This window comes from Diospyros lotus, chromosome 7, assembly GCF_014633365.1.
Source record: "Diospyros lotus cultivar Yz01 chromosome 7, ASM1463336v1, whole genome shotgun sequence".
NCBI lineage: Eukaryota > Viridiplantae > Streptophyta > Magnoliopsida > Ericales > Ebenaceae > Diospyros > Diospyros lotus.
Window position 1 is genome coordinate 19,473,137 of NC_068344.1, and position 16,475 is coordinate 19,489,611.

Below are 16,475 nucleotides of genomic sequence, written 5' to 3' on the forward strand. Positions count from 1 at the left end.
AGTCTCTCTTCTCTTTTTCGTGGCTCCTTGTCGTTTTCCCTTTCTTCCTGTGTGTATCTTCGTAGGTTTCCTTCTCGAATAAGCATCTCAATTTAATTTTTCAATTCCCAGCATTAATTAGTGGAATGACCATGAGTTCTATGGTATCGACAGAACTTATCCTGATTCTTCCCTATAGGTCGATCCACCATTTTCGAAAGTTTGATAAGGCCTAATTCTTCTATGGCTGCTAATATGGCAAATCAAGGTTGGGTGAGCCAGGTGTAGTGATTGAATTGGGGTCTGACATCCTCCACCCTTCGGGCACTCTCTTATCGCCGATTATTGTCTTCTTCAACATTTTGCTATTTTTTTTTTTTCATTCACTATCCTCATCTATTGTCACAGTCCTCATTACTTCTGTATGATGTATGTATTTATTTTCTCTAACAAACATGTCTGCTAGGGATTTTAGGGGATCAAGAGACAGGGATTCTTGGAAGGAAGTTAGTCATGTCCCTCAAAACATAGCAGACACTGCCATTTCAATCGGTAGGTTACTAATCTCTAGCACGACATTCTAGAACCTGTCCACATAATGGCGTAGGGTCTCTTTGCTTCCCTATCGAATGTTAAGGAGATATGTTGCATCTTTTTCCTCTAGTTGTTAAAAATGAACGCTTTAATGAATTTTGCCTTTAGATGCCCAAATGAGGAAATTGATGCTTTGGGTAAACTATTAAACCAAGCTCAAGCATGTCTAGCCAGGGTTAATGGGAAGAACCTACACATTATCTCATCGTTCCATCCATGGAGTATCATCAAAAACTCATAATTCTGAACGTGATCATAAGGATCGTATTTGCCTGAGTAAGGGGTTATTTGGGGTATCTTAAACTTCCTTGGCAAGGGTTTTTCCATTAAATTTTTCACAAATAACAGTCTCTCTTGAGATTATTCTTCTAAGACCAGTAATAACTTATTTTGTTACAACACTTACTCAATTATTTTCTTCATGTCCTCTACCTTTTGAGCATTAAAGGAAGTAGGCTTGTCATCAAGCTCATCATTCCGCCTTGTTACAGGTTTATGAGAATTTTGACCTCCTTCTGTGGGGTTGTTGGCCACTTTTTCAGAGTATCTCCCACTTTGAGGGCTTCTCTATCTACCCTTTGAGGATCAGTCCCTCTTTGATTTCCCTTATGGGGAGAAGTTTGGGTATGATCCCCTTTCATAGAAGAGATTGGTTGATTGTTTCGAGGAGAAGCAGATTGAGCATGAGTCGCAAGGGTGGCCTCCTGATAGGAGTCGTTTCATGGTACCTCTTGGCAAGCTCTATTAGACAGAGCTTTTTCTGGTATAAACTTTTTCAAGGTGATTGGGATTAATCCATGAGGAACCAAGCCTTATAGAATCTCAGCCATTTCACGAAGATCTTGCACTCTCTCGGCGTGCCACTGCTGTAATACTTCGTACTCAGCTCAAGGAACCATAGATGGGACATGTATAATTGAGCCAATGTGACGTGGAAAATAGGGTCTTGGAAAGGTATGTGAGGTGCTGAGGGGTGGCACTTGAACTCGAATCCCCAATGGGTGAAGAGGCCCCGGAAAGGGCAGTTTCTTATGAGTAAGGGATGGATGACCCTTATGAGGAGATTGATGGGTGGGGGGTAGTTAGCCCTCATGGGTGGATTGATATTGATCTTCTACATGAGAAAGAGTCTCTCGTCGAGGTGACTGAGCACCACGAGAGAGGGTCTGACGATTGCTTTGGGTTTGTGCCATGACGATGGAGTTGCTTTGTGGCATTTTGTTGGTTTCCCATAGACGACGCCAATTGTTGTTGTTCAATTACAACAATGAATTTATAGATGGAAAATCGCCTTAGGACGACTCACGTGTGGATTATCCGAATAATGGGTGGATATCAGGAGCAATGGATGAGTCTCTTGGGGCAGAGTGATAGTGATGAATGAGTCTCCCGGGGATAGCGACAGTGATGGATGAGTCTCCCAGGTAAATTGAGAATGATGCATGACCCCTCCGAGCGATGGATGACATGTATAAAAAGAAGATTGGTTAGGGGCACAAGTGAGGATCCCCATGCAAGCCCTTCAATACCTAAGTTAGCCTTTTGAAAGTATAGAGTAGTCGAATGCAAGAAGGAAATGCCAATGTGAGAGATTGCATACCAAATTTGGGGGGAAGGGGGGAGGACCCCTCTATTAATAGCAATGAAGAGGCTACCATGTGTCGGGTGTCCCGATTTTCTTGATGAGTTACTTGGAGATAGTTTTGATTGGGTCTTGTAGGGGTGATGGCATGTGGATCATAAGTGTGGGCACGAGGGCACGCCTATGTCACCCCCAAGTGAGGGTCACTCAAGGGTGTGACGTGCGAGGCACCCCTGGGTAAGGTCACTTGGATGTGTGGGCATAAGGGACTCACGGGTGAGGGCCTGCATTCCCAAATGAGGGTCACCTTTGGGTGTGAACATGGGCGTGGGCTTGCGCGAGGCCATGTAGGGTCATATGGGGCACCTCTGGATAAGGTCATTCAAAGGTGTCCCGTGCCCTTAGGTGAGGGTCACTGGGGGGTGCCGTAGTGGCTATGTGGTGGGTCGTAGCCATGCATGTGGGGGCTTCTGCCTGGCTATGTGGCACTGTCTCATTTTTTCGATTCTTTCATTTATTTTCGCTAATCCAATTTGCCATTTATTTTTGCAAAGCACATCAATTATTATTATTATTATTATTATTTCATTTTCTTTTTCTTTCTATATATATATTTATCTTTCTCTCCATATATATATATATATAACTAATTTCTTTGATAAGTACATTATTTATTAAGTTCACATATATATATTTATATGTATACATATTCAACTATTGTATATTTGGGTCAAATACACTACTATATCCAATATTAATTTATTTTTACATTTATTCATTAAATCAAATAAATATTGAGTCTCACTATTTGTCAGTGTGTACTAATATTTAATTACAAATTAACTTATCTCAACTCCAATTTTTTACCACATTTACTTAGGAAATAATTTTAAAAATTATTTTCCCAATTCCCTCAAGTATCAAAATTTTGCATAATTGCACCAATATTTTCAGATTTTTGAATAATAGCCAACTAAGCTCATTCTTTTTTTATTTTTCTTCAAAAATTAATTTTTTAAACCTTCCACAGAATCTTGGTAATTACACTAGCACCCCAAACTTTCAAAAATTTAATATTCTAAAGTCCTAAAGATATTTGGATAATCCCACTAGTATTAGAATTTTCAATTTATTCATCAATCACATTTATCTTAATGATTTTTCCTCTTAACTTTCTAAAATTCTATAAAATTTGGGTTGTTACATTATCTTTCTGGAAAAACCATTATGGAAAGGCACAAAACGACAACAACAATGACCATCTTGGTTGGAGAAGAAGAGGAGGAGAAGAAATGAGAAAGAAGAAGAAAAAAAAGAAAAGAAATTGAGGTAGTTACAATTGGTCAGCGATGAGCATCTTATTGAAGAAGATAATTAGTATGAGGAGATAGTTAAGCATATGCATCCCAAGAGCACAAATCAAGGCACGCATGAAAGCTCATGCATGAAACCCATACACTAGAGAGAAAAATAAAAGAAAACGAAAGGAGGAAAAATAGGAAAATTAGAAAAAGGAAGAATAAGAAAATTTTTTCTTAGGCCAATTTGAGAATATGGGAGACAATCAAGGATAGATCGAGCTCATCAAAGTCGTAAATATATAAGAGGTTAGAAATTAATACAGTGCAAAAGGTTTTGTTGATTGATACGGGGGTATGAACATTTTTATTTGCATTAAATGATGACACAAGCCTATGTTGCACGGAAACAGAAACGGGAAACGTTTCCGATAGGAAACGAAAACGTGGAAACGAACGTTTTTCTAAAAAGATAGGCATAAATAGGGTCTGAAACGAGAATAGAAAACGTTTTCGAAACGTTTCGAAAATGGGGAAACGACACCTATGAGGTGTTTCTGTGCAACATAGACACGAGCTACATGACTGCATATCATTATGTTTAATTGTACTTGATAAATGTGAAAAAAGGGGTATGCATGTGCTACTTATTTCTTTTGGAAATACATGAATGCGTCATATGTGATATTTTTGATGTTTTCATGTCATGAACCTTTTGCAAAATGTTTCTAAAAATTAGGAAATATCAAACTCTTTTGATGTCAATCAAACTCTTTCATCTATTTTGAGAATCTCTCCATCTTCTCAAAACACCCTAATGATCTCAAGTGATGTCTAGCAACAAATCAAGATAATCTAAATGGCAATGAAGTCAATTCAAAGTGAACCCATTTTGGTAATGATTACCATGTAATTCAATACTTCCATTACTAATGTCCCGATCAAATGAGAGCCTTGAACTGATCAAACTCACTAACTTGGTACTATGCGATAGATCTTAGTTGGTGTGATGAGATGGAACATTTAAAACTCCTTTTCAATCATTCATGCCTTTGCCAAGGACTTCTTCTCACAGAGGTAATGGATTCTATCTAGCAAACACTTGTTTCTATATATCAATCGAATGAGACCATACAACGAACATTCCTACCTCGTAATTAAATGAGTTCATATCACTAGCAAATCTCATAGACTAATACAGAAGACAACTTTGTTGCTTTAAGTTAAAGGATTAGTTGCACAATAGAAACTGATAACAAATTATTAATCTTCTCAAGTATGTGATTTGTTATCAACGTGACATTCGATGTGTTATTCAACCAACAACCACCCACATGTTTACTATAAGCATCTCATATTTTGTGGCATGACTCATTACACTTTATTAATAACATCTCATACTAATCAAAGAAGTAAACTTCTGTACTAGTTCTTACTCGCTTAAAGTTCCAATTTAAGAAATCTAAGGATCGAGAACAATTTAAGATTTCTTGTACTAAAGAATTTCAATTTCATATTCTTAAATAAAAAAAGTGTAGGGACTCATTTATACAAAATTGGAGAGTCATGAATAAAGATAAACTGTCATTTATTAAATACAAAAATACATTAAAATGACTATTTAGATGTTATCTAAATCTAGCATTAGGGTATATCACTAACAATCTTCCACTTGTAGTAATGCTAATCAACATATTCTTACTACACCTTTTGGTATCTTATATCTGTCTTCTCAAGATGATGATCAAGTTGTGACTAAGTCATAGATTTAGTAAGTGGGTCAACTATATTATCTATTGAAGCTATTTTCTACAACAACACGTCTCCATATACCACAATCTCTCTAATAATAAGAAATTGTCTTTCAATGTGTTTGGTTTTTTAGTGAGACCTTGGTTCCTTAGTCTATGCAATGGCTCTATTGTTGTTGTTGTGGGGTGCCCTAGAAAATCCTGAGTTCTAAAAAGTATCTTGTTGAAGTCTCTAGGGTGATAGTCCATCGGGGCCTCTAGAGAGTCCCTGGGATAGTTTGGCCTTCTAATCTGCATACCCCAAAGACTCCCTTAAAGTCTTTAACGCCTAAGTTACCTGGTGGCCTCAAAGAGCTCTTTGGGTCTACTTGGAGACATTCATCGGGGCACTTTCACCCCAAAGATATCTCCAGATCCTTCGGCCTCACCCAATGCATCTCCTAAGAGAGTTTGAAGACTCATATGTGGACCCCACCAAGCATCTATAAATACCTACCTCTTCCATGGAAAAAGGATATTTTTAGACCCTTACCTTCTCTCACTTTAAGACTCACCCGCAGACCCTTACCCTACACTACCATTCGGGACACCAGAAGATCCCTTAAAATGCATAGCATACATACTCTTGTATACCTTTACATGAAGATCACAAACTACATTGTCTAACTTAGGCATTGGAGGGCCTGGGTGGGGAAGATTCTCATTCGCCTTTCTGACGTCCTTTGTGATTGCAGACTTAGCCAAGATATCGATCCCCGAAGACCTACTGTAGACTTCTTTGGAGACTTTTCAGGGCCTTCCTGTCCTTGGTCCCTTAAAGACTCTCCCAAGGCTAACTATCCTAAAGACCCCGAAGACCCCGTTTGGGTCCCTAAAGTCTCAACCATATAGAGCTGCTGATCTTGTCCAAACCTGTTAAGACAAATAAATTTAATTGTTGTAGTTTGGTAACAACAATTGTCATAATATAATGATATCAACAACTCAATAGATAGAACCATTTCCAATTTTGACATGAACTTCTTTATCTAAATAGCTTTTTTTGCAATATCACACGTCATTACATATTCGGTTCAGTAGTGGAATCTGTAGTTGTTTATTGTTTGGAACTCTTTCAACTTACTGCTCCACCATTACATACAAATATGAACCTTGATGCAGACTTTCTATTATCAATATCAGATTAAAAATTTGGATCTATGAATCCATCAACATGGAATTCACCTCCTCTATAAATAATGTAAGAATAATGTACACCAAAGAGGGGGTGAATTGGGTGTGTTTATACCTTTTTTCGGTTTGAAGAAACTTTTTATAAAAAAGCTATTTGGACTTTCTAAATCTTTGATTCCTAATGAAAGCTATTTTCCAAATGTTAAACTTGATAGAAAATAGTATATGATAAGTTTAGAGCAAACTCTATGCACGTGAATAAGCAAAGCAATTTCAACTCCTTGGGTCTTTAATGATAATTTATTTGAGTATAGAAATAATTGAAATGTGTATAACAGGCACAATACAAGCAATAATGCAAGAGATTGAGCCTTGTTGAAATGAGATGTGTTGAAAATAAATAAAAGTAGAGGAATGTAGCACATGATATTTTTAGAGTGGTTTGGCTCACTGTCTACATCCACTATCTTGGCTCCTCACTAAGGATTTCAACCAAATCACTAAACAGATTTTTAACTGGGATCAACTATAACCTCTTTACAATGACTTCTCAAGGATTTGTTAGATTGACACAATCATGTCACACACACCCTGAGGGGGTGAGTTAGGTGATTTAAAAGTAGGTGGGTTTTTACAAACTTTTTAAGTTAAAATGGTTTTTTTAGTTCAATGAAACAGTGCTAAACTTAGGGTCATATTACAATTTTATCCAATTTTGATCTTTACTTAAATTTGGTCATTGAACTTTAACTTTAGTTTCAATTTTATTCTCAATTGGCCAGGCGTGTGCCTTAGCATATGTGGCAGCTGAGGTGGCATGATGATGCGTCCAAATATGGACACATCAACAAAAAAGTGTTGTTTTTCCATTCTGATCCATCAATGTCAACGAAAAAATAACTTTGTTTTGTCGTGCTATTGCACAAGGAAAAATGATGCCATTTTGAATTGTGCATAAAACACCCATTGCCCATCATGACTTAGGGTTTTGGAAGAGAAAGACGAGGAAATCGACGGCAAGGGTAATGATGACGCACACGAGGGAGACAAAAGGTGACACACAACGACGATGGCAACATAAGAGGAAACGAACCACAATGACGGTGACATAATCGATGCATGACTTCTGCTAGGCATCGATTTCTGTTAGGAATTGAGGCATGGCTTAGATGATGACAAAATCGATGCACGTATTCAATGATGATTAAATCGATGGCAATGGAAAACATCGACAATGGATAGGCATCGACTTCTCTTTCTCAAGTAACCCAACTTCTCTCTCTAGGTTGCACACCAAAATACCCACTCGACTAACCCAGCTTCTCTTTCTTGGTTGAATTGCATATAGGTTCCTTTGTTTTATACAACATATTACCAGACCTTAATTATAGTTTTTGATTATATGTGTTAGGTGAAGCTCGTGGAAAATTGTGAATCCATGGTCCCCAATCTGTTGTCTCTTACATGTGTTTTGTTCTCACCATGGGCAAAAGGCATAAAAGACAATGAGGGTAAGAATTTGTGGTTCCCTACATGTGTTTTGTCCATGATTCTTCTATGTTTTGTCCATGTTATGTAACAATATGCAACAATTACATTATTAAATTATTTGTTAATTATTTTGTCCATTACTATCCATTACATTATTTGATAACAATATGCAACGACATGCAACATGTTTTGTCCATTATTGTCCAATACATTATTTGATAATTGTAAGACCTAATATATATGCAACAATTTTGTCTCCTAGCATGTTAAATACAGTGTAAGCATCTGCCCTATTATATACATTGTTAAAGTATGTTTTTTCCATTATGTTTTGATACTTATGACAAATATAAACCCATTAACCATAGTCATGCTCACAATTGTTTCATATCCACTGTAAGTGGACCATATAATCTTTTGCTTTTTTCATTCTTTTTCCTTTTCCAGCCTCAATTTTGACTTAAAATCTTTGTTTGCCTTTAACAAATCAAAAGGCCAAATAAGGAGTAATTTAGCCATATTTGACTTTCTTGTCATAGTTGTTTATTTGTTCTTATTGGCTATTAGAAATGGTATTGATCAACAAATGAAGAACTAATATAACAGGTAGTGGGCTTGGCCTTCTAGTGAGAATAAAACTTCAGGGATTAAAGTCAGTAGTTTGTTTGCTACAATGGGAAGATGTAAGTTATGGGAAAGATAATAGACTTTATTATATACATGTGTGTGTAAAAATTTATGTACACAAAATTTTGCACTTAATTAATTTCTCTCATATTTTATGCAATATGCTAGCAATTCTAATATAAAGACGTAGCATATTTAGAATAAAAAATTATCTTTCACTATAGGTTCCTATTTTTCCTCTGTTATCATTATACGGTGTTGTAGCTAGCCCAATTCAAGCACTATTGATTTTTTTTTCTCCTTTTGCATTGAGGGTATTGTTTTCCATTATATAGGGCTCTGGGATTGGGCATTAATGGATATCCAAGCATGATTAATTAGTTTAATTACCTTTTAACTACAAATGCCATAACATATAGTTTTCATGGTGACAAATACATGTGGAGTTATGGCACGAGGGTACTTTTGTCAATGAACCCATGATGATGTATAAAGGTGGTGAGGCTGTTTTGATTCAAAAAGTAGAAGGGTTGACATTGAGGGATTTAATAAATAGAATAAAAGACTTGGGGTATAGTTACATAATGAATATGGCATATCAAAATCCTAGATCTAAAGGTTGGGAAGGGTTAGTGTTTGGGGCAAGTGATGAGGAATTCTTCTAGATGACTGAGGTTGGTTTAGGGTATGGGTTCTTAAAGGTATATGTTCAAGTTAGCAATAATAAGAATGTTGTAGTTGAAGATGGGTTACATATAGTTGAAGTGCGTGGATAGATAACAAAGAGAGATGCAATAGCTAATGAAATATAGAAAGAGGATGATGAAGGTGAGGGTGATGATAATTGTAATACCCAAGAAATTGAGATTATTGGAGAATAAGCTTTTTATTAAGAAAATGAAATTTTGAGAAAGATTGGTATCTAAATAGCTCAAAAAATTGACCGAATCGACTGTAGGGAGTGCCCTAGAGCAAAGATGCCAAAAGAAAATGACATAGCCATGATGAGTATTTTGAGGCATGATTTATGACATCAAAAGAAATAAGATCAGGAATAATTTTCAGTACAGCTAAAATGCAGCTGCCATTTAGGTTGCAAAACTGAATTGTTACAGACGATTTTCGAGAAGTCAATGGAAGCTTGAGGGGGCTTTGGTTTTTTTATAAAGAACAACCCTTTAGTGGTCTCAGAAAGAAACAAAAAGGTTTAAGGCCAAAACGAAGATTCGAGCCTAAGTACAATTTCCAAAATTTCTAGAGTGAGGTCTAAATGACATTTTTTTGGAATCTTCGGGGGTCAAATGGATGTTTTAGGACTTAAGGAACTCAAATGCAATTATGCAAAGTTGAGGGGCCAAAGTGTAATTTGAAGAAAGGTTCAAAATAGCCATGGCTGACCAGCCCATCCAGTCGCCGAATTCGGCCATGGGAGACCTGAGAAAGTGGCTGGGGGGCCTCAGGGCAAGCTAAGACAAGCTTCTTGGCCAGCAAAATGGCCAAAATCGCCTCAAAATCAGGCCACCTTTCGGCCAAAAGTGGCCAAAAGTTTGGCCATTGATATTTCAAAAATGGAGCCTTTCGGTGGGTTTTTGGACCGACTTGGGGGAGGTAGAGGCTCTAGGAGACTTGGGTTGGTCGAGATCGAGCTTTTGAAGGATCGAAATGGCCTATAAATAGGCATCAATGAAGGCCAAATCTGAGGAGGTAATTGGCTTCAAATCGAGGTCGTTTTTGAATGAATTGAGCGACCAAAATAAGGGGCTTTTGTTGCCCATGAGAAGTAGATGATTTTTGGAAAATTTGGTGAGTTTTGGTGACCATTTGAATGGGTTTTAAACGCTGGCCGGAAAAACGTGAAGGCCGCCGGAAGTGGTCGGTTTATTGGCCATTTGGGCCGGTTCCGGCATGTTTTTCGGCCACCGAATGGTGCCATGGTGATCGACTCAATGAGTGCTTCAAGATAGTGGAGTCAAAACGAGCATCAGGGCTTGTTGCAAGTGGCCTGCGGCGAAGGAATCGCCTAAGAAGAAGACGCGCGTGAGCTGCACGCGCGGATCTCACGTACAGCCCACGCGCCAGCGCGTGAGGGTGCATGAAGGTCTAGAAAATTGTGCAAAAAATGTAGAAAAATCTGGAAAAATATTTTATGAGGGTTTGTGTAGAAAGTTTTGGTGTTTGTCATCCCGATGTCTCGATTTTCAAACCAAATAGCCTTGTTTTGAGTAAAAATGAAATATCCGGGTAAGTTCAGTAATTTTCCTTTGAAATTCATTGGATATTATAAATTGTTATGCAAAGAAATTTAAGAAAATAGTCTTGAGGGTATTTATTCAGATTCTTAGAAGGAAAAAAATGAGAGAAAATAAAGGAAAATAGGAGAAAATGGAATATTGAGTTATTTAGTGATTAAATATGCTTTTAATGATTTATGTGTTTTAGAAAAAGTGATTGGTGCAACTTTCGAGAGTTGGCACGGAAATCAAGGCAATGCGCATTTTTTGAGGTAGTCCGAACTTCGTGCTAAAGGTGAGTGGTTTTATCCCGAGAACCTATATATGACATGTTTACTTCATTATGCATGATATTTATTGAAGTTATGATCATTTTGTCATATTGCATAGAAAGACGTGATTTTTACATGGCTTGCTATTATTGGCATATTGATATTCGTGCATGGGATTGAGATGTCGCCCTGATAGTGTAGCCGTAATTTTTCGAGGACAAATGATGGAACAACGTTAGGATTATCCTGAATGTAGGTCGGGATTCCGTGCTGGGTTGGTGGGCCAGGGAAGTTACACTAGGGCATATGATTGTTTATGTTATTGCATCATGTATTCATGTTTCTAAACCCTCACTTGAAGATTCATATTCTAATTGGGTTATGCCGCTGGAATATTCAAACGGTCCAGTTAGGATTTGCAGCTATGGCAAGGGGATGATTGATGACGTGGCCGATGGGTTTGGTGAGTTGTTCGGGTATATGCTCCTTCGTGAGGATTCAAGATAAGTCTTTAGCCATGGTTAGAAGATTATACTACATTGAAGATCATGTATAATTATGTATTTCTGAGGAATCGTCAGATTGTGTAGATAAGTCTCCATGTATTTAAGTATTCAATGATATGTTGGTACAGATTCTTATGATGTGATTAAGTGAATTCAGATATGTACCATATCAGGTTTCGATTATTGGTTCCGCATTTATGATGATTACCTGTCTCAACCTATTGATTTTTATTTTGGTATGCTGAGAAGGTAGAACGGGATTGTAGGGAAATGTTTATAGTTAAAAAAAAAATATTCCCAAAATTTTTAAGTTATTTAACGCTCGAAAAAGCGGGGTGTTACAATAACAGTTAAGATGATGACTACCAGCCCATTGAGGCAGAAGAATTAGGGAGCTTATCAAGTTTTGGTCCATAGTCCTCTAATGATGATGACTATGACATTGTAAGGCGAAATATAAGGAGATTGAAAGAAACTAGTATAGACCATAGATATGGTTAAGGTCTTGATAATATGAATAATAGGACCACACATTACTTTATTAGGAGTGGTGAAGATGATGATGGAGATAGAGAGAATGATAGTAATGATAGTGGCTACCATAGTGTATATAATGACACTGATAATGATAACAAGACACCTAGACAGTAGTGAGGAAGGGCACTTGATTGTTAGGGTACGAAGGAAGAAGAAATTGAACATTTATAACCATGGGTGTGACCACAAGGAGTTTGACTTTTCTCTTGGCATGAGGTTTAACAATGTTGCACAATTCAAACAAGTTGTTTAGAAGTATGGAATCAATCAAGGGTATAATATAAGATGGGTGAGAAAATCTGATACAAGAATGAAAGCAAAGTGTAATGAGGCATGCAAGTGGATGATATATGCCTCTCAGAACGAACGTGATAGAACTTTTATAGTTAAGACTTATGATTCTAGCCACACAAGTTTTAGATCCATGAGTAATAGGCAAGCCACGATAGAGTGGCTGGTAATGGAATATTTATCTGAGTTTAGGGAGAACCCTAACTATTAAGTGCATGCAATGGAGAAGGATTTGATGGAGTGACATGCCATGTCTGTTAGTAAAGTTTTGTGTTATAGGGCAAGGAAAAAGACTTTGAGCAAAATTAAAGGAACCTTGGAAAAACATTATGAATGGTTGGTGGATTATATTCTTGAGTTAAAACGAGTGGATCCCGAAGGCACATTTAAGCTGGGAGTAGATAGGGATAATCAAAATAATGAACCTATATTTAAATGGCTATATATAGGTTTCAACAGTTTGAGAAAAGGGTTTAATGTGGGTTGTAGGCTCGTGATTAGAGTAGATGGTGCTTTCTTGAAGACACTGATTGGTGGGGCCTTTTTTATTGCAATTGTAAGAGATGGAAACAACTAGAAGTTTCTAATTGCATGGGCAGTTGTGAGAGTTGAGAATGAAGCTACTTGGACGTGGTTTTTGTCCTTATTGGCAATAGATCTAAGGATGGACACTGGGCTTGGTTATACTATCATCAATGGCCAACAAAAGGTTAATCACTATAAGTTGTTTCTCTTTGTCTTGTACTTAGTTACAATGTTGTTGCTTTTTGTGTATGTTATTAACTCATAATTTGTTTGTCTTTTATATAAGGCTTATTAAATGTTGTGGTTAATCTATTTGTATATGTTGAGCATCGAAATTGTGCAAGGCACATCTATGCAAACTGGAAGAAAGTGCACAAGGGATAAGAGCTGAAATTTCTATTCTGGGAGGTTGTGAATACAACTTATGAGGTTGAATTCAATGCTGCTATCAAGGAATTAAGTAATGCAGTACCACAAGCTGCTGAAGATTTCTTGAGTAAAGGAATGCACCACTTTTGTAAGGCTTTTATAAGCATTATCCCTAAATGTGATAACGTGGATAACAACATTGTTGAAACCTTTAATGGTTATGTTTGTAAGGTAAGAACAACGCCTCTTATTTGGATGTTAGAGGAGATTAAGACATCACTTATGGAGAGGATGCACAACAAAATGAACATGATGCTAAACTGTGATGATGTGTTGTGTCCTAGAATTAGAAAGAAGATTGAAAAAGTGAAGGTAGATTTGAGATGGTGCACTCCTAAACTAGCCCTAAACAATAAGTTCCAAGTTGGAGTTGGGAAAGATCAGTTTATTGTGGATTTAAATGAATGTACTGTTCATGCAGATTATGGAGTGTTAGTGGTATTCCTTGTTGTCTTGCTATTTCCTACATTCATTACATGAAGCAAGATGTTGATTTTGTGGATGACTATTATAAGGAAAACGCTTACTTCACGGCTTACAAGTATGCATTGGAGCCTTTAAATGGAAGAAGGATGTGGCCTACTACAGATGGAGAAAAAATGAAATCCCCACCTTATAAGAAGGGTCCTGGTAGACCTAAAATTAGAAGGAGAAAATAGTTGATGAGAGAGAAAAATCCTCTCGAAAGATGTCGAGAGTTGGGGTTAAAATGCAATGCCAGATTTGCTATGAATATGGGCACAATAAAAAGGGATGTACAAGAAAAGACAATCCTCCATCTAGGTAAGAAAATTCAGTAAGTTTTCTAACTCTTTTATTTTTATATTCTTCTTGTGTTACATTTTTATATTTTGAGTTGTAACACTTTTATATTATTACAGTCATCAAGAAGGAAAAAGGCCAAAGAGAACCAAACTAGTTCATCTCAAGATCAACGTACTCCCAGTTCATCACAGACTCAATCAATTCCTATTGAGGCACAGCAAAAGATGGAAACACAAGCCAGTCAAACAAGTCATAGGCATGTAATGAACAAAGAGAGTGATTAGGTATAATTATTAACTTCAGTCTCAATAATTTTATTTGGTTCACATATTGGTGCACTCATTTTAGATTGATTTCCACATACTAGAAAAGGATATGGAGTGAGTTTGTTCTCTAAGACTAGGAATATGTATTTATGTGTAAAGCTTCACAATGTGTTCATTTCGAATTTAATTTGCATATATTAAATTCTTATTACTATATTTAATATTTTCCATAGATGATAGGAGAAACAAATGTTAGATTTGTTAGTGGGTCTTCTGCAGCAGTAGTTGCTGCTAAGGTAGTCTCCAAAAAAGCTACTACTGAGGTAGTCCTTAAACGAGTAGCTGATCAGGCAATGGCTAATGTGGAGTTGTTTATTTCATCTAGGTGTCAAAGCAATTATGTCCAATCAAGCACTCCTCTTCCTTCTCAACTAGATACTCTACTTTAGTCTCAATCTATCCAACCAAATACTTCCACTTGTTTGCCTTGTTCCCAACCACCAAGACCAAAGGTATCGGTAAGGTAGTCATCTAGGATTGCAATTCAAGTCAAGAGTAGTTCTAGCAAGAATACATATTCCTAGTCTTAATTGAAACAATAATTTTTATTTGAGTTATTGTTATTATTTAGAGATGGGACGGGTTTACAAAATGTGATGATGTTGTTGGTGTTATCAATGTTTGTGGTGTTCATGTTTTTTGGAGACGGGTTTTAACCAGCCTATTGTTTCGAACTATTTTGGAGGAAATTATAAATGCTTTTTGTGATTGTGATTGTTGTTGTTGCTGTTTTTTATGTGTATTTGTTATAAAACATGCATACTTATTATGAAATAGGCACATTTGATATGAAAGCTTTTGGTATGAAACATGCATATTTGTTTGTGTTTTGAAACAAGTTACTGTTATTAGGATATGAATGCTTTTGTTAGGAAGCCAATTTTTTTTTTTTCTAGGTGTTATGCTTTTTTTTTGGTGAAACTTGCTTTTTAAGGATGTCTCTTAATTGGCACATCTATTGACATATACTATCCAAAATGCCTAAAATTGTGTTCATGTTTTAACACTGGCTAAGAGACAAGCATCAAGATATTAATTAACATATCAGTTTTCTAATAACTAAGATAACAATTACATGCAAATACATTATAAACAAACAACAAATGTACTTATATCACTTAGATGGAAATACATTAACAAAAAAGCAACCAAACCCTAACACTTTCCCAGCATACTTCATGCCTTACAATTGTTCATACACTGATTACACTAAAGTCAAATACCTACTTCCTTCATTTTTCATCACCCATAAAATCCACAAAAAACAACCCAACCCTAATACTATCAGACCCCTAACAAACTTAATTTCTTTTGTCCTATACTTTTAGAGCTTCATTTTTAATTGATTTTTTTCATAATACATCTATGGTCTTTCTCAGGCTTTTGTAGTTTTTCTTTTCTTCGTAAGGCTTTTTCTTTAATAACCCTCGCTTGTTCTTGTAGTATTTTCTCATTTTCAACCATTTCTACCATGTTACATTTCATTCCATTTAACTTATCCAACAAAACTTCGTATAATGCTTTCTCATGAGCTATGCGTTCATCATTAATCCATTTAAACCATATGGAATTATCTTTCTATCCACTAAATCGTCCAACAATCAATTTCATTCACACTAACAGTTTTTTCATTTATAAGAGAATAAATTACCTTCCATAATCGACACCCCAGGAATTTTCTTCCAGGATTGGCCTTACTTGATGATGTGTAGCACCAAACAGATACACTATGCTCACAGACAATTCTTTGATGCAAGGTAGAGGAGTTGATAGAAACTTCACCTATTTCCAAATTGGGAGTCATCTTAACTGAGGCAGGCAGTAATATTTGATTCAGTTAAATGATTGTAGCTTAAAGGTTTTAACATTGTCAATATCCTCCAATTTATATGATATAAAGTATGTAAAAAAACATTACTAATGGATTAAGTAAATTGATAGGGTGCATTGTTTAGTTGATATTACCCTCTTTGTAGCCGTCGCTGTTAGCAAGGGCTGGTTCCATCACCATTGTTGCGTGTTAATTTCGTGACTGTCGCTATGCGTCGCTTCCGCCTTCGTTACCCTGCGTCTGTTCTGTCGAGTTGGCTACTATTGC